Source organism: Mastigoproctus giganteus, chromosome 7 (genome assembly GCF_048544385.1).
Source record: "Mastigoproctus giganteus isolate SK-2022 chromosome 7, ASM4854438v1, whole genome shotgun sequence".
NCBI classification, from domain to species: domain Eukaryota; kingdom Metazoa; phylum Arthropoda; class Arachnida; order Uropygi; family Thelyphonidae; genus Mastigoproctus; species Mastigoproctus giganteus.
This window is the reverse complement of record NC_143581.1, coordinates 193,859,050-193,884,968: the sequence shown is the minus strand read 5'-3', so window position 1 is coordinate 193,884,968 and position 25,919 is coordinate 193,859,050. Positions and strand designations below refer to the sequence as shown.

The window sequence follows — 25,919 nt, the reverse complement described above, 5'->3', positions numbered from 1 at the left end:
TGTGATCCATTAATGTATAGTACGATAGTTGTCTTTTGTTGGTAAAGGACAACAGCTCCGTTCATGGCGTCACTTTATTACACAACACGGAGAAACTCTCTCTCTTTCTCTCTCTCTCTCTCAAACGAATGTCTTATTTTAATATTACTTTGGTCAGTTAAATGTTCTTTTATGTCAGTTATTATGATTATTTGTGCTGTTTCCAAGGAAATAATAAATAAAAATGCCATTCTGGGCTTCAGCTTCACTTCTATATTTTCTCCTAACTTTAGGTGTTTTGCCAATTTTGTAGAAATAATTTTAGGAGCACTTTTCTCAGGAACTAAAAGTTTATTTTCAAAATACCACTGAGTTATTTTTGATCTCAATATTAAGAGAAAGCTGCAAATTGCCTCATATTTAAATTATTTATGAAAATATTATTTTCATTTTTATAAGTTCAAGTGATTTGGTTACTCTTAACATGTAATGCTGTAGAAGTACAGCTGAACTGGCACATGCAAACGGAGTGAATGCCTTCCCACCCCGCGAGGAAGGAGTCTAAGTTTTAAATCTCATCAAATGAGGTAGGAATTTTTATGGTTTTTTTTTTTTTTTTTTTTTTTTTCACAACCTGGCTGAGTTGGTCCAGGCGATGTCATCGTCGTATTATAGTAGAGGTTTAGGAGAATCAGAGACTAGGCCATAGTGCTCCGTGTATACTCTCTGTAAATTGCATGTGATCTGAGGTCGATTGTCTGTTTTGCTGGACTAAAAAAACCGGGAGAAAAAACCATGCTGCCTGAGGCTGACTAACTCAGCCACGATGTAAAAAGGGCCCATAAAAATTCTTCCGGTCATTGACGGGACTCGAACTCAGGTCTTTTCCGTTCGGTGGTGGGAGAACGGCGATCCTATCAACTGTGTTACCCACGAGGGTCTCAGGCGATAGATGGCTAGATAGTTTTCTCCCCCTCCGGAAAAAAACATACAATCTTTACTTTTATTTCTGATGATGTAAAATTCTTCATATCCCCCAACCAATATAACGCTATCGTAGATGTTAAAAAAATGCCAACAAAAAACTGAAATAATTTCAACAATATCTTTCTGAAGTTGAATTACCGTCTTCCCCACACCAAATGGAAAAGACCTGATTTCGAATCCCATCAATGACGCGAGGAATTTTTAAAAGCCTTTTTTCACAATAGCTGAGTTAATCGGTCTCAGGCGAAGGTAGCATGGTTTTTTCCTCCGATAACTCGAGTTTGTTTTTTCGTCCAACAGATAGCAGATCGACCACAGAACATACGCAATTTACAAACATATTATTTACGCCGCAATATGGCTTAAGTTGCTGATGCCCAACAGCAAAAACAACTCACATTAAATTAAGATTAAATCTAGAAAATTTTGCGCATATGACTGTTTGTTACTCCAAGAAGAAGAAACGCAACATTCAAATGAAGCTGGATAAAAATCCTTGATCTCTACTTTGTGTGGAAGGTAGCACTCAATTTTCAACAGCACTTTGCTTTCGCTAGTAGGAAAATATTTGACACAGTGTGGGCCATAAGGAAACAGACGGTGGAAACACGAACCCCAATGCTTCTGAAGCAGCACGTCTTGTACCCACCCTTATGTAAATCACGAATCTGGTCCCTGGAACTAGCCTCCAACATTAAGAAATTTCTGAACGGAGGACTTCGGTGGTTAAATAGTCGCCGGAAAACCTTTACTATTTCTAAATCCTTGTTATATGCAACTAGACACGCCTGGACTCAGATTATAGTCATTCATAATATTCTTCTGATCTCACAACTGGTAACCGCAGTTATTGACACATGCAGTGATAATGAACCTTTTCTGCATAATGCACCGCAAAGCATGGAAGCACTAAATGGGATGTTACCCATGAATAGACCCGAAGGCCTACTGCGAAAACAAAAAATACAGGACTGACCCAGATGCAGAAACATATGCGAGTCTGTAACTATGAGTGAAAACATTGAAACGAAGTCTGACTCGTACAATGTCTGGTTCTGAAATTTACACATGACCTCATGCACCAAATTCCCGTTCAGGAATCTTCAATAGCGACACCTGACAAACAGTGTGAACTAGACAAAATAGAATGAAAGACATAAGCTCAACGTCTGTCTGTGTTGACTGAATCGCTTCCCACATTTGTTGAAAATTGGATTATTGCGAGTCTCTACTCCGTAAAACTCGTTAAATCCCATAAGTGCTCAGTTGGATTGAGATCTAGTTTGTTGGGAGGCCGCCGCAGTATACTGAATTCATTCTTATTTTCTTGGAACCAGTTCTGTACAGTTCTGTCTCTGTGGCTTGTTGCATTATCCTGTTGTAAAAACACAGTTTCAGAGGGATGCTCTGCAGCCATGAGGGTGATGCACTTTTTTTGTACATAATTTCCACATAACCTGTGGCATGCAAATGTTGTTCGACTGGTATCAAGGGGTGGCAGTGTTCCCCAGGAAAAACACTCCATACTCCGTTACACCGCCACTAGCAGCTCGCATTATTGGCATCCGGCTGGATGGTTCAGTGGACTCATGCTGTTTTCGTCATAATCTAATTATTCTATCAGTGTGCACCAGTATTCGACAAAGCAGCTGGGCTGTGCTGCCCCATCCATAGCAAAATACGACGAGTTGTCCGTTCTCAAATGCCGCTTTGGTTACCACTGTCTGCGCAGTAGCACAGTGGTTATAATCACCATCCTCCCCACAGACTGTGGAAAAATCCTGTGTTCGAATCCGCCAATGACGCGAGGAACTTAAGAGGCTTTTCACGTTCCGTGGCTGAGTTAGTCAGTCTTAGGCGTGTACAACAAGATTTTTCTCCGGAAAGTTCGGTTTTTCATCCAGCAAAACAGGCAAATTCCAGCGAAAACAAGCAATTTATGAACGTAATAAACATGGGCTTATAAGTTCGGTCTTGGGTGACCCTAATTTGACGGTTTGTTATAGTCATCACTGTTGCACTAGGTTGTTACTTGATTGACTGTAGCCCTTTTCCTGCAAAGCCTTGTCAACCTCTGTTAGCCTCTGGCATCAGCAAGCTACAAGATCGCTGTTGGCTAGATATTTTGGTTATTGGACTAATCTCGATACGCTTGAAACAGTCGTACCGGAAAACCTCTACAGGGCTGCAGCTTTCGAGATACTCATATCAGCATGTCTGGCGCCGACTACAGTGTTGCGTTCAAAGTCCCTTAAATCTTTGGACCTCGCAGATAGCAGAGCGATTGAATGGAAAAGGCAAGAGTTCGAATCACATAAATGATGTGAGGAATTCTTGTGGGTTTTTTTTTTTTTTTTTTTTCCCCACAATGTGGCTAAGCTAGTCCGTCTAGGCCAGGATTGCTTTGTTTTTTCTCTCGGAAACTCACCGAACAGCAACGCAGTTAAATACGGAAAGTACTGGCCCCTCATACTTAGGTATGTGTCCGCCTGTTTATATCATATGATAAGAACACGTTTGGTGAAAAGGGTAGGAGATTCTAGTAAAGTGGTCACTCATTGTATATGTTAGTTTTTAATTGGCTTATATTTAAATATGTGTTACCTTGTAATTTTATACTACTGCTCACCGAAAGCTGTCCATTGGCTGTAAAATAAAGAGTTAAATAAATAAATAAAAAAACAGCACGAAAGACAAGCAGACACTTTAAAGAACCAAGACAAGATAAATTTTACTGCGGAACTAAAGAAGTACTTAATTCATTTCTTGTTGAATAACATTCCTTTGAAATAGTTTCACGTGGCGAAAAATTCATGAAAGCAGAGATGGGTGAAGAAATTCATTTGTGAAAACAATTACAACAAATCATAGTATCGCATACCACGAAGAAAGAAATTGCTATAGATGCATTTAAAGAAATGAAAGTTTTGAGCAAATTTCAGGTTTCACTAGAATGTTTATTACGATACAAAAAAGAGACAGAAAGCCATAGATAAATAATTAGTGTCCTAATGCGAACTGTTAATGACACTTTATCGTTGAACATCTCTGAAATACTTTTACCACTTAGGATGGCACATTAAGGAACAGAATACTGTAGTCAAAATTCGAGAATACCCATTAGATAAACATGACGCCGAATTACCCAACGATTACACTAATGTAAAACAGTTAATTGGGGTCATTAAATGCAGCTGACGAAACGGGAACATATTAAAATGCCGAATATGAGATTCGCTGTTCAGATGAGTTCTGAAAATCGCCAGTTTTATCCAGTCATTTATTTTTCATGAATCTAGTTTATGCGGAAGAAATTTTTACAGTTGTAGTCTGAAAGCACTAAGTATAGGGGTTCTCAGAATGCGGGTCACGAGCAACTTAAAGGATGGATCACTTTTTTGTTTGGTTATTTCCAGTATAGACTAAAGTTTAATCATTGTCTGTGGTGTATTTATTTCTCGTACAACTTTAACCCAAATGAAATCATTAATTTTATTTAGGAGGGCACGGGGTCGCAAAGTTTGGAAACCCTGTATTAGTATGTTTGTTTTGCTGGACTGAATGTGCAGAGTAGGCCGCTTGTTAATAAATAGCTATAGAAGTGCTGCGTAAGAAAGATTGGTTGCTGTAAAAATAGCCCCCGCGGACGGGCACAAGCCACAACAAGAGGCAAGAACGTGTGGTGACTACTTCCACAACGCAATTACACGTTTAGGTTTTGTCTGAGAAGGATTTTAATTTTTATTCTGAAAACTGATTGGACTCTAAGTATCCAATACCTGATAGACAGTAGGTGGGGTAACAGTGTGGAATTGTTTAATGCTGGTGTTAATGTTTGTGTGTGTTTTAAGTGCCAATGCAACTAACGCTAAGAGGCGTCAGTATACTGTGACTGTAATAGCGTGTGTTCTCTGGTCAGTTTTCTTGTTTAAAAACCCAAGCTTCCCGGAGATAAGATCATGCTACCATTGTCCAACACCGACTAATTCGGCCATATTGTGAAAATAGTTGATTAAAGTTCCTTCTGTGAAACGGGAGTTGAACTTAAGCCTTTTCCACACATGTTGTGAAAGGACAGCGGTCGTACCAACCATACTAACCGCGAAGGCTTGCTTAGTACTGCAACATTCCTGCATAATCGTGGAGCGCAGAATTCTTGAATAAAGGAAGGAAATGTCTTCCAGTGTTATATAAATATATTATATGCTTTATGTTGATTGTTTCTTATTAAATGTCTTTCGGTCAAGACCCAGAAAAATACGCCATCTTACTTCCTCCCCAACTCTGATATTGGGTAGTTTGTCTCCAAGGGTGTTTTTTTTTTTTTTTTATATATGAAACATCCTTGCTGACACCTACAAAAATTTTAACCGAGTAAATCTGGTTGGTCACGGAAGTGATTACGTCAGCCGCGGACCCAACCAGAGACGCTTCTCACTCTTCCACCATTTGACGGGACGGAAATGTGATTAGAGCGCGTGACGCATATTTTCGTTACCGGTACGCTATCTCGATTTACAAAATTCAAACGCCATTCGTTTGAATTTCGTCGAACTGCATTGAAAAACACAATAAAACAAATAATTTTGTTTATATAAAATAAAATGAAATAAAACAAATACCTAGAGGTTACTCGGAATGACAATACGAAAATCTCACACGCATCCTTTCAAAACATCTCCAAGAGATTAACGCATCAAAACGGTTTGAAGTGTTTACAAACACACTATTTACGGAGCTCCACAGCCTCTGTTTTCGTGAGTGAATGAGGTGATCAGGTGCTATTCTCTGTTGATTTGAACAGTATGTGTTGAGGGGAGATAAGTCTATCGATTAGGTTTTTGCTGGTTTGGTAGATTGTAAGAGCCAGTAAAGCCAGAAAATCTAGCAGTGTGGTCTACATCAGTAGTTTTCAACCTTTTTTTACCCCTAAGTAATTTATTTTATTTTGCGACACCCATACTCAATTTTCTCAATATATATATATATATATAAAATATTAAAAAATATATGTTATATGATATTTATTACAGTAATATAATATAAAAATTACATTTCATAATACAAATTATATATATATATATATACAGTATATAATTTTATTCTTTATATAGAGGTACTAAGTAAACCAATTATAGATCACCACAAAATTAAAAAGACACTGTACACCTTTTTATAATGAAATAAACATATAAATTAAAAAATAATAAATTTAAGTAACTTAAACCCAAATTACGTGACACCCATGGAATGTTGTTGCGGCGCCCTGAGGTGCCGCGGCACCCCGGTTGAAAACCACTGGTCTAGATTTTGTGCTAGCTCATATAGTGTGGTGGACAAAAAAAAACTGCATCACTTGTGAATTTTGCAAATAATGTGTTTTGCGCGGCATTGTGGGTTGCAGAAATATTCGAAATGCATTTGTTAGATGGGATATATATCTCTGTGAATGAAATCCAATAAAAAGATTCCACCTACTATGCCTAATTTCCATAAATATCTTCCCAAAGAGAAATGCGTAATTAATGGAAATATGAGAAATCATGCAAATGGCAGTCGTGACAACCAAACATACATTTTATTGCATTTACGTGTACAAACTGAAATGTCAAGTTAACGTAATAGTATTATGTACTGTAAATCAGCAAAATAAGTCCTCATTATTTTGTTCTTCCTCCTCGAACTGCAATTTCAGCTTGCAACGATCTGGCATAGAGTTAATCAACTTCTGAATATATGGTTACCCAATTTCGTGGTACCATACTCTTACAATGCTCTCCTGCAGCTGAATCTTACTTGTTGGCTTCGTCTGAGAAATTTTAGACGACATTATGTACCAGAAATTTTCTATAGGGTTCAAATCTAGACTGTTGCCGGGCCAATCCGACACTGTAATGCCAGAATTTCTGAGGTATGACTGCATCTTAAGGGAGAAAAACGAGGTAAAACATTGGTGCAACTATGTTTTAAGCCTTGTGAGGCAAGAAGACAAACTCATCATTAAATCTAAATAGCATAAAACTTACCAATTTTGCTGTGTGGCAAGGTTCCCTCCAGAAACGGGTTTTTCGTCCAGCAAAACAGACAAATCGACCGTAGAACACATGCAATTAACAGACATAAGATACATAGCACGGCAGATCAATTTCATTATTCGGGTGGCCTAAATATATATATATATATATATATATATAGGGTGATTCACTACCAGTGGGATAAACTTGCAGGAGGTGTAGGGGGCACAAAGACGAATCGGAATCACATAGCATTGCAGGGTCCGAAATGCCTTCGTCATGCGGTAGAGGACGTTGAACGGGAGGTCGCGTGAACAGCGATCCCGCTGGAAGTCAGCATTTGCGAACCGGTTCCCGAGGCAGTAGGATGGACGAGTATTCAAACGTTGAACTGGCAGACATGCACCTCGCGTATGGAGCTGCGTACTGTAACGGGCGCGCCGCTCTGCGGTTGTACCAGGAACGTTTCTCGCACAGCCGTGCTCTTCATCATACGATTTTCGCACGTGTGCACAGAATGTTACGTGAGACTGGTTTATTTCACGAGAAGTACCATGAATCGAGAGCGAACGACGAGGAGGCCAGACAATGAGGAGAATGTCTTACGCCTAGCAGAAGGTAATCCGAGTACGAGTACTCGAGCGATAGGCCAACGATTGGGTTGGCCTATCGCTCAATCCATTGTATGGAGGATACTGTCGACAAACCAAATGAGTTCATACGTTGAACGGGAGGTCGCATGAACAGCGATCCCGCTGGAAGTCAGCATTTACGAACCGTTTCTGTTGAAGAAACCAAGTAACAAAAGTCCTCCGGAGTGGATAATCCGCAGGCTCCAATGATTGGACGCGTAACGTCCTCTACCGCATGACGAAGGCATTTCGGACCCTGCAGTGCTATGTGATTCTGATTCTTCTTTGTGCCCCCTACACCTCCTCCAAGTTTGTCGCACTGGTAGTGAATCACCCTGTATATATATATATATATATATTTTTTTTTTTTAGGTTGAATTTCGATTCGTCAGAAAAGATGACGGTGTCCCATTGCTCTTTTGTCCATGAAACATGCGTTTTAGCCCAAGCAAATCGCTTTTTCCTCATTTGTTGAGTCAATAAAGGCCTCTTCCTGGGCCGATAGGCATGCAGACCACATTCCGAAAGCCGTCTTTGGATAGTTCGTGCACTTGTTTCTACACCAGAGGCCCCCTCAAAGTCCAGGTTTAGATCAGGAGTACTAGCATGGCGATTACGAAGGCATAGCCGTTTAAAATATCACTCTTGGGAAGGCGTAGTCACTCTCTTACGGCCTGATCCACGTCTTCTCTTCACATCACCGGTTTCGCGCTTTAATTTCAGCACACAGAATACTATTGACTGGTGGCAGCCTATTTTATCAGCGATAGCACGCGTAGAAAGCCCTTCCTGGGATATAGCTACACTTTTTTTTTTTCTTGGTGTCAACTGAACATATGGAACCATGCTTACACCTCCCCAAAACAGGATACTAATGAGTGTGTATACCCTTCCAACAACGTATTTATAGAAACAGCTGATGCAATACCTTGCAATTACTGTCTGATCCAATGAGAAACGTTATCTGACGCAATACCTTTGCTTTGCGACAAACAAAATGACTGTAATGAAAAATCTTATATGTTTCACTCCAAATGTTACTCTTTTTTTTTTTTTTTTAAGGTGATGCCCCCACTGTACATATGGATGGTAAATTTTGGAAGTGTTGTTTCCAGCTTTTATAGCTGCAGCCTTTTTGCGACAAATTGCCTTTTCCTTGTGCAGGAAAAGCAAGTTGTCGTCGACGGTATCCATATATTTCCTCTACTTATGCAACGATTGTTGAATATGGAAAAGCTGGTTAAGGTAAAGTGTACATCATACCCTAGAACGAGCTGTGATGGCGACAATTTTAGTAGTAGAATATGCGCAATGGTTTTGATCCACTTGGCGAGGAGCTCCGCTGCAAGATCTATACCAGAGAAATCAAGAATTGATTTCTGTGATGTAGAAATCAGTTCTGGTTATCTTCTTTACCAGTTATCGAACCTGCGAAATTGAATTTAGGTGTTGATAGCTGGCATCAGGTGTCTGAATATTGGATCGTGTGCTTATTGAAACAAGTCCTGCGTACGTTTTCCAATCTGACAAGAACCGGAAAAGATATCTCGTCATGTATTTCTAGTTTTTCTCTTAAATTTGATAAGGCCGTGAACAGTTACATTTATTGGTCCAGGTTTCGAAAGTTTCCCATTCGCAATGGCAATTCTTTTTTATAACGTATGCATTTCAGAATTTGCACCGAGGCAGCTAAAGCTATGGGCATCAGTGTGTATATGATGGGAATGGAACCCATACCTTTTCCAAAGAGAGCAGTGAGGTTGTTCCCTGTACTACCCTCGAATATCCTGAAAAGCGGGTGGGGGAATAATTATATATATGATTTTAACAAGTTGATAACTAACCAGTATTGCTTGTACTGAGGGAAAACGGATTGTTATTCTGCCTGTAACACTACTTATTATAGTTGCAATTTTTAATGACACCGATTATCATGAAAAATATTGACGATCACAGAATAAAAATAAGTTTGTTTATATTACAAGGACGCCGGAATGTAGTGCCATCTCTTGGACTATCTTGACAACAGTTAACATTTAACTATTTTGCGAAGATTTACAAATTTTACTTTGTTGCTTATGGTGACTTTCACTTACAGAGATTTTTTATCTAGACGTATCTTTGAAAGCGTTCTGTGTTTTTGCAGTTATGTTGCGTACGGTCTCTCCTTATCTTTTTTACTTTCTTATCTTTTTGTTCTTCCTTAATAACCCATAAATATTCTTTAAATAACCCATAATTCGAGATTTTAATGAATTACACTTCGAACATTTCTGTCCAACTTGTCAATTCAAAGTAAAAATAAAAGTAATAATGATATATTTAGGATTGTTTTTAAACGTAGCAAAATGTTATTCTAGTTTGAGATTGCTTTAATTTCAGATTGTTTTCAACTCCCTCAATAGATGGCGTGGTGTGTTAGGTGAATACATTGACTTCAGGTGAAAATTACAATACAGTAAACATGAAGTACAGATTTGTTCAGTTATATATATATATATATATATATAACTTTCAATTATATATATATAATTGAAAAAGAGAGCCTTGCGACTGCCACTATGTGCTTATCATTTATAAAGATCATTTATTTATTTATTTATTTTTATTACAGGAAAATGATAAAAGTTTTGATGTAAGTTCTGATTGTTTTCATTCTGTTTGCAGAGTTTCGGTATATTTCTATAGATAGTGTACGAAGATTAGCTGTAAAAATGGCGTCAGATCGCATGTACGTTAAAAAACAAACTCAGTGGACACTACATGTAAAAGTAAGTTTTATTTAACACTAGTACATCTGCCAATAAATCTCTAGCCATGTCCTGATTTGAGCAATGATAAAATCATGTTTTAGGGGGAAATGCCCATCACCAGATACTGCTTACTAGACCACATTATGGGGTAAGAAAAGAAAAAAAAATCCTTGCCTCGAGATGGGATCCCCAGCCATCCTTTTCCGCATGGTGTGAAAGAACAACGATCATAGCTGCTGTGCTGGTTCCAGGTAAAATTATGGAGTAAATATACTATCCTACCGAAAATATTCGGTATGTTTAGAAATAATGAACAAATTAATACAGCTAAGAGTCACCTTTGGCCTAGATGACAGGATCGATCGGTCTTGAAGCAGGCAGCAGGGATTTGTGTTCATTCATCCTTCACTGTAGTCGCCAGTTCAGCTGTTGAAGAGGGCGCATTCACAGGGCTCCCGGCTAGTCACAGTTGCTGATTAAGTTCTTCTATGGTCTATAGATATCAAGACTTTGGAGCAACATCGCCCTTGGCTGCACCGCCACACGGGCTGTGTGATCGCATGATATAAAAGTTACATCATATTATTATATAACTTACGTGTAAAACAAACTTATGCAACACTCAGCAGGGATCAGGTAAGAGGCCGATAGTGTATAAACCAAATGACCAACAACACTTAAATCAGATGTAGAAATTACATGCAGAGATTATTGTATTAACTTAATGTATTTCAATTCCTATATAAGAAAAACCGGTATTTTATTTATTTATTAGTTTTGTTTTCACTAATACTGCTTATATAAATCAGCTAGAACTTCTAAGGTTTGGGACCCTAGGCACATGCGTACTGCGCCCGTTGTGTAGTCCAGCACTGGCCAGCCAGGCAAGATATACTTCATTTTCCTCAGACTAGGTTTTATATTTCTTCCTGTTTGTGATGGGGCATTGTCATGTTGGAAGGCCCATTTCCGCAGGACTTCCAGTGTGGGCACCACGGAATTGTCCAAGGGTTATTTACTCTTACATTTGTAGGAATGAACAGCTATGCAAGCAGCCTCTATCTTGGTGGTTGGGACTAACATGCAGGGTAAAGCGTTGAGCGTATCATGCGCCAGTCACGATACGCTCAACGAGGCCATGTGATTGATCCCCAAAGAAGGGCCCTAAATTGAGCGTAGCAGTGAATGCACGAAATTTTGATCGACGACGTGAGGATTGCATGTTCCATATATCTGACAGCTTTAGTTGTTGACCGTGCAGCTGAAAGTGCACTTCGGCAGTCCACAGAATGTTTCAAAGCCATTTACCTATACGGTCCACCACCATCCTAGATAGGTACCGAAGAGGAAGTTATAAACGTTTCTCACGCATCGTGATTTCAGTTGCTTTGATGCAGAACCTTGAGGACAGCTGACCATTAAAGGTTCAGTTCTTGTTTATACTCCCGCGCGACCACCAAGTCAGAGGAGTTTACAATAAATCATGAATACAATCATTAGTCGTATATAACAGTCACGTGGGCTTGAACCACGATCCGCCCAAAGTGTGTGTGTGCTGCTGCAGTCTCATTCTTGACCACCCAGCTACGTCAAGCAACCGCCCTCTCACTAGCGAAGAATGCGTATTACTCTCTCTGTCTTCACCGTCATCGCAACAACAATCTCATTAACAACTCCCTCAGAAACTGTCACATTCCTCTGCGATGTACTATAGATAGACTAACCTTCTATTCTCCTCAGACTTTTGTATTATATTCCTTAATCCATATTGTGGTGAAGACCTGTCTCGATTTTCCTCTTCATGTTATTCGTGAAAAGCAACCAAGGAATTGCTAGGTAATAGAGCTCAACTAATAAAGCAATCCTTCAGTACAGGTCTCATTATGGATTTTGTATCCATTCTGTTATCACCTCTTCATATAGCTCTTCCGCGGACATGTCATCAAATTATAATTTGTACAGACCTTCGATACAGTGCCATTTTACCGTGTAGCGCGCTGCGAAACAAATTTTTCCACTTCGTTCTCATCGTTGCTTATCTATTGTTCATTCTAAATTTCAGCTTTGTGCGATTATCTGCTTTCCGTCTACATGTATTCAAAATGACGTAGTTTAATTATAATCTCCTAGCACATAAAACGGTAGGTGTATAGTTGCTTCATTACTTCGTAATTGAAATGCAGCTCTCCTTTAATACGAGTAGTAAACACTGAATAATGCTTTTCGACAATCTACGTGACATAGCTAATAATTTTGTAGTGTAGGAGATTGTAGGTTATTTAATATGTACCGTACGGCCACAGTTAAAATGTCCCTATTTAGAGCTGTTTGGAGAGCGAACTAATGGAAAAAGTGCAACCAGTGTTAGCAGGTATATTCTTCGGAAGATGTGGAAGAAAATTAGACGAAAAACAAAGTTAATTCCAAAAGTAGCCATCAGGGAAAAGTTGTTCTACGAAAGATTTGCACACCTCATTCCACTCGCATAAATTATTATTGTAATTATTGGAAATAAATATTGTATTATCTTATTTACACTCAGTCTACCGGATGTTATTGACGATTTGGTCCTTTAACTATTGGACCCTTCCCAAGGGATCTAAGATAATCAAAAGTATCATCGTAAAATATGTGTTATTCCAAGCAGTGCTGCTATTTGCAGCACTACTTGGAACAGCGATATTGTATATCATTTAAAAACTGAGACCAGTGTAGTCATCCTTACGAAAGCAAAAGCTCTTCCCTTTACTCACGACAGTAGTTATGTCTTTAATTAAATCCCACATTAGTACACTGTGATCACTGCTACCCTTTGGGTCTTTTAATTGCAGATTCTTAATACATGAAGAATCCCTGCTGATAATCAGATTAAGAGTATTTGCTTCCTTTTGTGACATGTTACTGTTGAAAAACAGTTATCCAATAAATCTACAAGTCGTGTTAGTCTGAAACTGATCAACCCAAAAGTTCTAGTTAATATCTGGAAAGCTAAAATCCTCCTTTATAAGACATTCTGATTTTCTGGCGTTGAGTTGGACAGCTGAGAGTTCTATGGTTCGCCCATTTTAATTCCTTCGAGGGTATGCACCCTATTCTTCAAGCACTCATAAACGTCCATCAGAACGCTCAGTTCACGCTTCATTTCCTGACTCTTTGTATCGAACACGCACATGCGCACGTACAGTTAATAAGGCAATACTGGATATGGGAGCATAGACTGATTTTCCTGAATATTATAACAGTTTATCTGGTATTAGCACTGTTGGTAGGAAAGCAATATTTGAGTCTGTTCTCAAATATTCTGCATTGAGTAAAGACTGATATGCCTCAGTTTTATAATAACTGAACAGGCACTATTGGTAATTTATATTACAATATTTAAAAGTAAATCCTTGTAAATTGCAATTATATAGTTCCACAAGATGATTCAGTTTGTCAACAGGCACCTGATTGGTTCCTAGTGTTAAATCAGAATCGTTAGGAGAGGTGTGGGTTAAGTGTCAAAGCAACTAAGACCGAGGCGCCATTACAGTACAGTATATTGCATTTGTAATTGCTGTATCCTTCGGTCTTGTTACTGTTTGCTGAACGAAGAATCCAGTTTTCAGAAGAGAAACTGTGTAACTGACGTGTAAAAGAAATCCATATAAATTCCTCGCCTCCTTGACGAGATTCGAACTCGGGCCTTTTCCACCCGGCATGGGAGGATTGTAAAAACCCAAGTTCGAATCCCGTCAATGACACGAGGAATTTTCATTGGGGATTTTTCTGAATCCAACTAACACAACGTGGCTGAGCTAGTTGGCCTCAGATGAGGGTGGCATGATTTGTTCTCCCTAAAACTCGAGTTTTTCATTCAGAATACATGCAAATCGACCACAGAATGCACGCAATTGACAGGCATTATATATTGCACAATATATCCTAATTGTTCGTGATACTAATCCTCAAAACACCGGTAATTAAAGATTATTACTGAATATTATTGGTTATACTGATTTTTTTTCCATTATTAAATAATACTGATATTTCCCCATCAATTCAGGATAACAAAACTGTTGTGTTGGAGAGCAATAATCACATTAGTGAAGTGATTGATGTGGATCATAACACAAATCATTTTCTCAGGTACTGCAGTCCAATCTTTCTTGTTCAAAAAAGCAGTTCTCTTTCATCTAATATAAAATTGGCAGAACTTCACAATAAATATAAACTGCAATCAACGGCCCACAAAATGAAATATTGTGCATCTAGCTTACAAGCAAATGTTTCAAGGGACAACATCGTCTTAAATATATGTTAAAGGTATTTTGAATAATCATTAAAATTAGGGAAATTAGAACGAAATACCCTAACCACGGCTCATTCTGTATTCAGTGTAATCAGGCATATAAAACCATTATTTCTAATTTAAATGAATGGCCAGCTGGCACTCTTATTAACATTTTTGACGAGAATTTTAGTAGGTGGAATACTTTAACGAATAATGATTCGTTGCAGTAAGTCATCATCTGTAATACCAGACTCATCTTCAGTAATACCTAGAAATATCAAGTACTATTTATTTAATTGCCAAAGTTTACTTTTTTATTTATCTATCTGAGTTACAATATTTCTTACAATTGGAAAAGCTTGAAATTTTATTATTCACTGAAACTTGGTTAAAACAGTCATTATACGATTCTGAGTTGGCTACTTCATTTCGTTATATATGAAAGAAAGACAGAAAAAAATGGAGGAAGTGGTGGAATAATAGCATGGAAAAAATGTTTGATAATAATTGATTACGGCTCTTTTGGTAACATTGAAGGTTTTTGCCTCAAATTAAAATATAAAAAGATCGAAATTTTGTTGATCTTGATGTATCTTATTCCTCATGTAACTAAGAGATTAATTCAAGAATTGAACTCAGCTCGTGACAAAGTTACGCTAGCACTGCTTCCTAAAAACGATTAATGTAGTTGGTGATTTTAATTTACCTAGTGTATCTAAGCTTGTTAGATCTCAAGACGGTAGCACAAAATATTTGTTAAACAAAATAAACAGTTGTGGATTGCACAAGTGAAAAGACCTACAAGAAAAATAAATACTAGTATATTGCATCTTATTTTTGAAAAGATGGCTTCTTTTCTTCTTCCCATACCACTAGATTTTAAGCTTAGAAAAGCGTAATAATACTGTTTAAATCCAATGTAAGAATTTTTTTTAAAAGTAGATTTTGCTAAAAGTTAAAGTCGAGAACCGGAAGATAACTGAAGCCTCTTTTTAATTTCAATTACTGTTCTGCAATTTCTTCAAGAAATTTAAAATTACTCTACGTTTCTCATTTACCAACTACAGTTGAAAGAATAAATGGTCATCAGAAGAGTGGAAAGACGCCATCTGTGAGTCGTTGGCTACTTGTGATAAATGGCTGACGTTGTGGAATACTATTCCCAATCTTGGCTGCTGAAACGTAATTGACGCGAAGTAACTGGCTCGAGATGCTTGTTGACTAGGTTCTTGGAAGCAACGAATTTCACCAGCATGAGCTGAATCATCTGTTTGGGTACTGTAATAGCTACCAGCTACTTACGGTCCAACCATTCATTATGTTAGAATGTTAAGTGAAATTTGCGGGTCAAGGAACTTCAACAAACTATATTTCAGCAATTAACACTAAATTGAGTTTTATCAAAAATTTCCAGATTTTATAAACATAAGTTAATACGTAAATATAACAGATGGGGCTTAAGAAAAAAGAATAAACGCTGCAGAAATAATTTCGTTTTTTTAAGCAAGCACTTATTCGTACTGCGTCAAGAGAGAATTGATACTCACTGTTACCTGACAGGAGGTTCGTCAGGATTCCGGAAGTGGGCAAAACTCTGTTGTCATTAATGTCTAGGTCGTTACAGGACTTGGTGGAATCGAGTTTCCGTAGCCAAGAATGTCGCTAATATGGAGGGAATCCAAGTGAGCCTCCCACGAAATGGTGGAAAAGGGCCAAGTTTTGTTATGATGAGGGCGTTCTGGCAAACTTCTGTGAGCGCTGTTGTACTTCAGTACACGTGTGTGAAGAGGTGGGTGGGTAGGTGTTCGTTTGTTTGCGATTACGGTCTTGTACAAACCAAGCGAAAAGAGGTTAAAGGTCACTGCCAAAGTGTTAGTGAAATGATCAGCTGGTCTTCGCACATCCCCAATGGGATTACTCTGCAGAGCAATGAAATATTTCTTATCATGACTAATCTCAAGAATGCCGTAAGCTACTTCGAAATAGACTGCTTACATTTTAATATTTTTCTAAATAAAATCAAAAGATAAGCATACTTTAAAAAATCTAAAAGTGTCCTTTGGAAAAACGGCTGTTCATCATATATACGCGCATAAGAGATGCGCATTAGAAACGAAAACGTAATAGGTATTTTATTGTCATTTTATGGTTATTTAGAAATAATAGTTACTAAAATTGCAATTGCTTTTTAGCTTTTATTAAAAAAGTACTTGTAAAAATTGCATATTTAAAATTGTTCACACCCACCAGAAAATGTTTACCAGTTGAAGATGGCGCTGACAGAGGAATGGACGATGTTACCGATATTAGGGGTGGCCATATCTCCTACTGAGGACCATCTCTTCCCTTTGTTCCATCTTTGGCAGTAATGCATCTGTATCATGGCAGCCAGTGCTATTTTGCTATTTTTGAATAAAGTCCCTCTGTACCGTTTTGTTTCCGTTGTTGTGTCGGTGTTGTTTCCTTCATTTCTGTACCTCACCAGGTTCCTTTGGTATGCTTTTCCCATATGCAGGCCACTCCTATGAGAAGCTACAGGTGAAAACCTGACTGGTCCTTAAATTTTGCACACCAATGTAGTAATGTAATAAAAAATATCAAATCGTCAGATCCTTATATTCCTGTGCTCAAGTGAAGCAAATATATATCAAGCCTGCAATAAAATTGTGGTATCTAATGCATTTATGTTTTTAGCAGGCACTTACCTGATTGTCTTCTTTCCGTCTGTTATATTTTGCATGCCTTTCAGACTAAAGTACAAACAGGAATGTTCGCTATTTCTTCTATGTATGGCAGTCTGAGTTGTATGATGCAGTATTCGCGAGGTAATTCGTCAACTGTCAACTAAAGTGGCTTTAGCTGCCACTGAATGTAAACCCGCTTCAGTCCTGTGTTTTTCTGACTGCAATGTCTATTTTCTGTGAATGTGGAGTGCAGAGAATTTTCTGCAAAAACGATTTGTATTTTTATCCTTTTTCTTTCTTTCTTTCTTTCTTTCTTTCTCTCTCTTTTTTTATTTTTTAGTATACTCTGCAAATATTCACGACTGTTTTAATATTATCATAACCAGAAGCTTTTTCAAGATTTTCTAGGGGGGGGGGAGAAACTGAAACAGTGTTCTGGGAAATCATTAAACTTTAATAACCACCGTGTAGCAGTAAAAAATACACATTATTTTGATTATAAGTGGAGGAGGAGCTATTTCTCCTTATCCTGGGACCGCCCCTAGTCATAAAGATTAACGTCTTTCTTTCAAGTTAAGGAGTGGTTATGAAAATATTTCAAGAAATAATAAGAAACAGTTAAAACTACAAATCATTCGATTTACATGAAAACAGTTGTTATTTGCAAATGCCCATACCTCACGGAAATTCAAAGGAGAACAAACCAAATTATACCCATTGAAATCTGGGGTGCCATAATACTGGTCTTGGGACCAGTATTGTATACGTTGTACCCTGTTGACCTCCCTATTAACGATAACACCCCGGTAGCAACATTTGCTGATGAGAACTTGTAGCCGATGAAGATCCAATAATTGCAACACAAAGGTTACAAGAACAGCCTAACCAAACACGAGCTTGACAAAAAAAAAAAAAAAAAAGCACGTGAAAACCAATGAGACAGAACTACTCATTTTCCTGTCTCAATGAGACAATAAACATGTCCACCAGTGAAATTAAATGGCACGACATAACGCAAGAAGACCTTGGCATCCATCTAGATAGACGTTTAAATAGAGGAAAACACATTTGGACAAAGAGGAAACAGCTTGGACTAAAGGCTAGAAAAAGTTGTTTTGGTTAATTGGAACAGATTCCAAGTTATCAGTGGCAAACAAGCTACTTATATACAAAGTCATACTGAAACTCGTGTGGATCTATGGCATCCAACTTTGGGGTGCCGCCATCACCTCAAACATAGAGATACTACAACGTTTTCAATCAGAGATGCTAAGAACCGTTACCAACTTGCCTTGGTATATCACCATTAAAATGATTCATAGAGACTAAACATTCCAACGATAAAAGAAGAAATATGCAATTTTAATATGAAATACCAACAACGACTAGAAGAAGTGCATCGAAATTACCTGGCGATGAATCTGCTGGACTGCAGTAAAGTTTCCAGAAGACTAAAACGTCAACATCTGCTGGATTTAATGTGCTAATTAACTAAAGTTAGTCTATGTATATCTTAGTGCACTTGCATCATTAATACACAGCCAATTATAGATTAGCAAATATTTGCAATAGCGGCATCGTTTACATGTCATATTGTGACGACGAGTCTTCTCCTTCGGCTGAAGCCTTACTTATTCGAAGTAGTGCACTGTCATGGCAACTCGTCGTGAAGGTATTCACAATATGAGATGTAACTTAAACGATGCCGCTATTGCAAATATTTGCTAATCTATAATTGGCTGTGTATTAATGATGCAAGTGCACTAAGATATACAAATTCTAACTGTTTCACAGCTTGAGGCATAAGCCCTTAATGCATTAGAGTCCTAACTTATATCATACACCATCAGGCATCTCTCATATTGTGGAGATAGACTTCACAACTGTTTTATCATCATTACATCACTTGGGGGCACCTCTGTAGCCAGGTGTGAAGGAGCAGCAGTGCGTAGCACACGCTTCTTGATTAGACCGGGGTTCGAGCCCGTCACCACCAAATGCGAAAAGGTCAGGGAATGATTACCGGAGCAATATGGCCTTAGTTGCTAATGCTCCTAAAAACCAAATAACAACAACATCACTTGGATACCTACCCACCCAACGAAGAAGGGCCCTGAAACGGCACCAGGGGGAGCCTGATGATGTCCGGAGTTTCCAAGAATAGGTAACAACAGTCCTTCTCCACTGGGGAAGCGTTGCCTATTCGAGGAGTTTATGAGTGGTGCGAGTAGAAGGAGTTACTGTCCCTTTTATTCTTCTACACCGTTTCTTTTCCTCTTGCACTCCTACTATTACTTTCCCTCTATTTTTTTGCTTTTCTAAGTCTAATAGGGACAAGTGGATAGTCGAGTTATTATCCCACACATATACAAAATAGCCCTGAAACGGTTCCGTATGGGTGGCGGTATCCACTGAGAATAAGTAACAACAGTCTTCTCCTTCGGGTGAAGCGTTACTTATTCAAAGTAGTGCAATATCATTACAACTCGTCGTGAAGATATTCACAATATGAGATGTAACTTAAACGATGCCGCTATTGCAAATATTTGCTAATCTATAATTGACTGTGTATTAATGATGCAAGTGCACTAAGATATACATAGTCTAACTCTTTCGCAGCTTGAGGCATAAGTCCTTAATGCATTAGCGTACAAGTTAGTGCAAACGCATCATACTAGTACGCAGCAAACTCTGAATTAGCAAAAACAGCATCGTTTTAGTTAAATCTCATATTGTGAATACCTTCACAACGAGTTGCCATGATATTGCACTACTTCGAATAAGTAACGCTTCACCAAAGAAGACTATTGTTACATGTTCTCAGCTGATACAACCACCACCCAGACGGCACCGTTTCGGGGGTATTTTGTATATGTGTGGGATAATAACTCGACTATCCACTTGTCCCTATTAGACTTAGAAAAGCAAAAAAGTAGAGGGAAAATAGTAGGAGTGGAAGAGGAAAAGAAACGGTGTAGAAGAGTGAAAGGGACAGTAACTCCTTCAACTCACACCACTCAAAAACTCCTCGAATAGGCAACGCTTCCCCAGTGGAGAAGGCTGTTGTTACCTATTCTTGGAAACTCCAGACATCATCAGGCTCCCCCTGGTGCCGTTTCAGGGCTATTTTGTATTTGTGTGGGATAATAACTCGACTATCCAGTTGTCCCCATTAGACTTAGAAAAGCAAAAAGGTAGAGGGAAAGTAATAGTAGGAGTGGAAGAGGAAAAGAAATGGTGTAGAAGAATGAAAGGGACAGTAACTCCTTCAACTCACACCACTGAAAAACTCCTCGAATAGGCAATGCTTCCCCAGTGGAGAAGGCTGTTGTTACCTATTCTTGGAAATTCTGGACATCATCAGGCTCCCCCTGGTGCCGTTTCAGGGCTATTTTGTATATGTGTGGGACAATAACTCGACTATCCACTTGTCCCTATTAGACTTAGAAAAGCAGAAAGGTAGAGGGAAAGTAATAGTAGGAGTGGAAGAGGAAAAGAAACGGTGTAGAAGAATGAAAGGGACAGTAACTCCTTCAACTCACACTACTCAAAAACTCATAAACTCCTCGAATAGGCAACGCTTCCCCAGTGGAGAATGCTGTTGTTGCCTATTCTTGGAAACTCCGGACATCATCAGGCTCTCCCCCTGGTGCCGTTTCAGGGCTATTTTGTATTTGTGTGGGATAATAACTCGACTATCCAGTTGTCCCTATTAGACTTAGAAAAGCAAAAAGGTAGAGGGAAAGTAATAGTAGGAATGGAAGAGGAAAAGAAACGGTGTAGAAGAATGAAAGGGACAGTAACTCCTTCAACTCACACCACTCAAAAACTCAAACTCCTCAAATAGGCAACGCTTCCCCGGTGGAGAAGGCTGTTGTTACCTATTCTTGGAAACTCCGGACATCATCAGGCTCCCCCTGGTGCCGTTTCAGGGCTATCTGGCCCTTCTTTGGTGAGTGGGTAGGTACCCAAGTGGTGCAATGATGACAAAAAAGTTGTGAAGTATAACTGCACAATATGAGAGATGCCTGATGGTGTATAAAGTGAATTTAGACTGAAACACATTAAGGGCTTAAGTTAATTAGCACAAAACACATTAAGGGCTTAAGCCCTTAATGTGTTTTGTGCTAATTAACTTCATCTGTTCAGTGCAGTTTATCAGTTTTTAAGGAAATACAATAGAAGCGTTGTTACCGGACGTCTTCTTCAATGATGACAAACTTACTGACATTAGTCATACATCAGATTTAATTAATGTTCGTTATTTCGAACAGATTGTAAATGTGCTTTATAGAAAAAAAAAAAACTACATTTAACTGCTAACTTGTGTAGTCCTTGCGGTAGCGTTGTAGATGGGTCCGCTGCTCCTCACACTGTGAAAAAGGCATGATTTCTATTCTCGAACTTGAATCTGACTTTTCATTGGGGCGGTAGGAACTTTTATAGTTAAAAAAAAAAATTAACACTTAGGCCAAAGAGACAGACCGACCAAATGATGTATGCAATTTTCAAGATAATAGGACAGTAACTCCTTCAACTCACACCACTGAAAAACTCCTCGAATAGGCAACGCTTCCCCAGTGGAGAAGGCTCCACTGGGGAAGCGTTGCTTTATAGCCCCAAGTAACCGAGGCCAAAATTGTAAACAATCCTGACTCTTGTGAAGACATGGAGATGAAGAACAGCTAATATTATGAATAAAAGTACAAGATATGAGACCTACTTTATGTGGATATCATTGTGTTGGCCATACGATTTTATGTGGATATCATTGTTTTGGCCATACAATGCAAGGCAGCTTTTGTTGCGCCGACCAAAAATAAACAAGTAAATATGAAATAAATAAAATAACCTTTTGTTTCCTTCTATACAGCTGACCATTGAATTTCGTCAGGCTGCTTATCTCAACTACCCATGGAGGCAACTTATTTCAGTAATTAATATCTCGCTGGCCAATTGCAATAATTCTGTATCACTGGGAAACAGTATAGCACACACTTTTTGAAGTTTACTTATACGTCACAGCCTACAAAGGCAAATTCGCGTAGTCCTTACTTATTTCATATATCCATATTCTAATTTTTATTTTGTTTTATACTCAAGTCCTTGGGTCTCCTTTAATTTACTGGAAAATTTTTTGTTTTCGTTGTTTATTTTACAAGCTTATAATATGTTTATATACAGTTACAAAAAATGCGAAATTTTTCTTATATTCGCGATTAATGAAGCATTTATAATTAACTCTACATGATTTATCCAGTTAATCATTCAACCTTTCCATAGCCAGCAGTTAGAAACCCCTAATCATAGAATCAGATGAGTTTTTGTGAATAATTCAAGTAACTTCTATAATTCAAGAATCTTCCTTCCTAGAAAGAGCGAAATTGCATCCGAAGCAATGTAATTATCAAGATTTGTATTTCAGACAGCAGAGTTCGATTCTCGAACGTGAATATGACTCCTCGTTGGGGCGGTAGGAACATTTCAGGCACAAAGGCAACCACACCCTCTAGCCACGTGCTGTCTATGGGTGTCTCGTAAGAGAAATAAACAGATAATAATAATAATAATAATTTATAGTTAAAAAAAAAATTTTAACACTTAGGCCAAATTATTTGGTCCTGAGCGAGAACATTCGACAAAGTAAATTGAATGAGATATTTTTGCTATGTCGTCTGCCACCTTACCTCTGACTACCATCTCTAACACTTTGAACAGGTGTGGTGGATCGATTTATGGGTACATTGCGTCTTAAACTGATATACTACTCTATGGTGTGGCTGTGAAAATGCTGAGACACTACAAACTACATGAAAATATTATACCCTATATGCGATTAAAGAATCCTCGCAGCAATAATCCTCAAACCAGTTCACATTTTAAAATTGCGTTCTTTTCAACCTTGTTTAAATGTGTTTTAAATTCTTGTTACTGAAATTCAGTTTAACTTACTGTGTCTGTATTTAGAAGAAAAATCACATTATTAGGACTAAAAATATTTTATTATCTCTATTTATTTATGGCAGGATAAATAAAGATTATTATATTTGCACCACTTCGACCCGCAATTATAGATACCTGTTATTTCTGTTGAGATAAAAGAATGTAAGAAAGCCTTCAGATAATTTTTACGTGTGGAATTTCCAGCCTCTCTACTTTTCTCCTCTCTTTATCTGGGTTGGAATACAGCCACATGTGGTTGCTTTTGCGCTTGAAACTGTATTAATGAGACATGTAAGAGAAATTGCAAGTGAGGGAATGTGTATCTTTTTTGAATAGCTGCCAGATCTTCAAAACACGCTACCAAGACTGAAATTTTTAATTAAATACTACCACTTGTTCCCCAAACAGCAAAAATGGTGGCCAAAGTAGCACTTAGAAGTCACTTTCGTGTTCAGCGAACCACTCTTGAAAAATACCGGCAACATTACCCTGCTAGAACACACTTTTGCTATCCGGGAAATTGCAAACACACCTGTGCTATCCGAGAAATTGCAAGGGAAGGGGGCGTTATATCCTTTTTTTTAGTAGCTTCGTGAAGGGCGTACCTGATCAGCTACAATAAATAGGTAGCGTGATCAACGATTTGAGCAAACGTTGATATCAGAGGTTTTGAAACAGTAATCCGACCAAGGAAAACAAGAAAAGAAATCTCACAGCATATCCCATTTTGCATTCTTGTAATGAAACACAACAGGAGGTTGGGAATTGCCATGAGAGAAAGGCCCCATTGGAGAAGAGACGATCACCAAGTTGTGATCTGAGGTGCCTAGAGGACCAGATTCACCTCGACCGTGTACTTAGAAGGGTTGTTGGTAAGAAACATCAAGCGTGTTGGCCGCATGGTTAGGATTGTCCGGTATTCTTGTAGGTAAATGAACAATCGGTGCAAGGTCATTAGTAATTGCAAAAGCCTCAGCATCTCGACCAGCTGGGTCGGTGTGACTAGAAAACGGAAGCCAGCTGGAGTTGTGAACATTAAAATCACCAAGGAATATTACCTAACTGTTGGGAAAGTTTGACTGGAGAAAGTCAAGTTTCAAAGAGTTAAAAGTGATTAGTGGAATTGGGAAAACGATAGAGGCAATAGATGAATTTTACAGAATGTGGCAGAGAGATTTTAAGCCAGAGAAGATCGAAAAGTGGAGTTTCCAAATTACTAAGTCTCTGACAGGGAATATCAGAACAGTCATATGCACAAGTATCTCCTACCTTTGAAGCGAAAGTACTCACACAGCGAATAATTAGGACAACTGAGATGAGCAGTGGTTGAATCAACCGATAACTGAGATTCTGTATAAAAAGTACATGGAGGTTGGCAGACTGTAAGTGGAAGTGGACATCGTTGAGGTTAGAACTGAGACCACGTATATTTGTGAAATGAATAAGGAAGTGTGTTGGGGTGTTTAGATCTTTTCTCAGATAAGTTTGCTCTTTACTCTATTATTTTGGCAATTCATGGTGTTTTAAGTAATAAGAAACGGTAGGGGGGGGGGACATGCTGTATGAAGTAATGAAATTTTTGGATATGGCGTACACATTGTAAGAATATACCCATCTTCTTCACATAATGTGGCCTCAACAGTGCCCCTCCCACATACACACTACTCGGACTCCCTTCAGTCACTATCTGGCAGAAGTGCATCCAAATTACCTGGCGATGAATCTGCTGAACATCAGTGAAGTTCTCAGAAGACTAAAACATCAACATCTGCTGGATTTAATGTGCTAATTAACTTAATCTATTCAGTGCTAGTGCAGAGGCAGTGAGATTATACACTAGCTGATTCGAAAGTATCCTAGAGAGTTACCAGTAGTTTCGGTTCGGTGTACTAACTAGCGGCCAGCATGCAAACACCGTTTTAGAGCTATAGCCTCGAAATGTAAGGAAGATATTGGATCCTGCCATGATGTCCATCATAACCTCGAAAGACATCAATTATACTGCATGATGGAAGAGATGGAGGCAGGTTTACTGGAGGTTTGCTTTGCTCTGGAGACTAAACATGGGTTCCACCACTTCAAGCCTCCAATAAGCAAAGTGGTGGTATTGCACCGGTTGATAACAGTCAAGTACCAACTAGAATTGTCTGGTAACACAGAGGGGCCGCAATCCTCCGCGGGCGCCACACCTCGAGCCCTGCCTACGTTGGTTCGCACCTGGGTGGTTACCCACAGTCTGCCAGGTGCCGTATTTCGGGACTTGCACATGGGGGAGAGGTTATACCCAGGGTTACTAATAGTCCTACCATCGTGAAGGTGCAAGCAGATGATTTGGCTGTCACAGTCCGACCGGACTTCCCCGAAATTAGGTCCACTTGTCTTGAGTGTCACCCAAATATCAGTTCCATCAGCGTTTTAGACTCCCAGGTAACAAGCACAGCTTGGCATACCTGAGAGAATGTCTGTGATACCCTCAAGACCAGATTTTATGATGTATGTTTGTATTTTTACAAACTGTGTTAAAAACCCGAGTTTCCAGAACTCAGAACCTTACAGCCTTCCACCGACTAACTAGCCCACGCCATAAAGGTTTAAAAAACACACAGTAAAAATATATATATAAGTTTCTTCCGTTCCGAAAAGAAGTATTTCTT

At 38.6% G+C, this 25,919-nt stretch overlaps 1 protein-coding gene across 2 annotated transcripts in view; it reads left to right on the top strand.

Annotated features, from left to right (window-relative positions):
* LOC150083510 (uncharacterized) overlaps positions 1–25,919 on the top strand; it is a 101,624-nt gene that overhangs the window by 50,547 nt on the left and 25,158 nt on the right. Inside the window, exon 2 of one of the 2 annotated variants that reach the window (XM_090378043.1) lies at positions 10,280–10,383. The exons of the other annotated variant lie outside the window; for it this stretch is intronic. The gene's annotated coding sequence lies outside the window, so the exon portion shown is untranslated. The remainder of the gene's footprint in view (positions 1–10,279; positions 10,384–25,919) is intronic. 2 annotated transcript variants of the gene reach the window in all.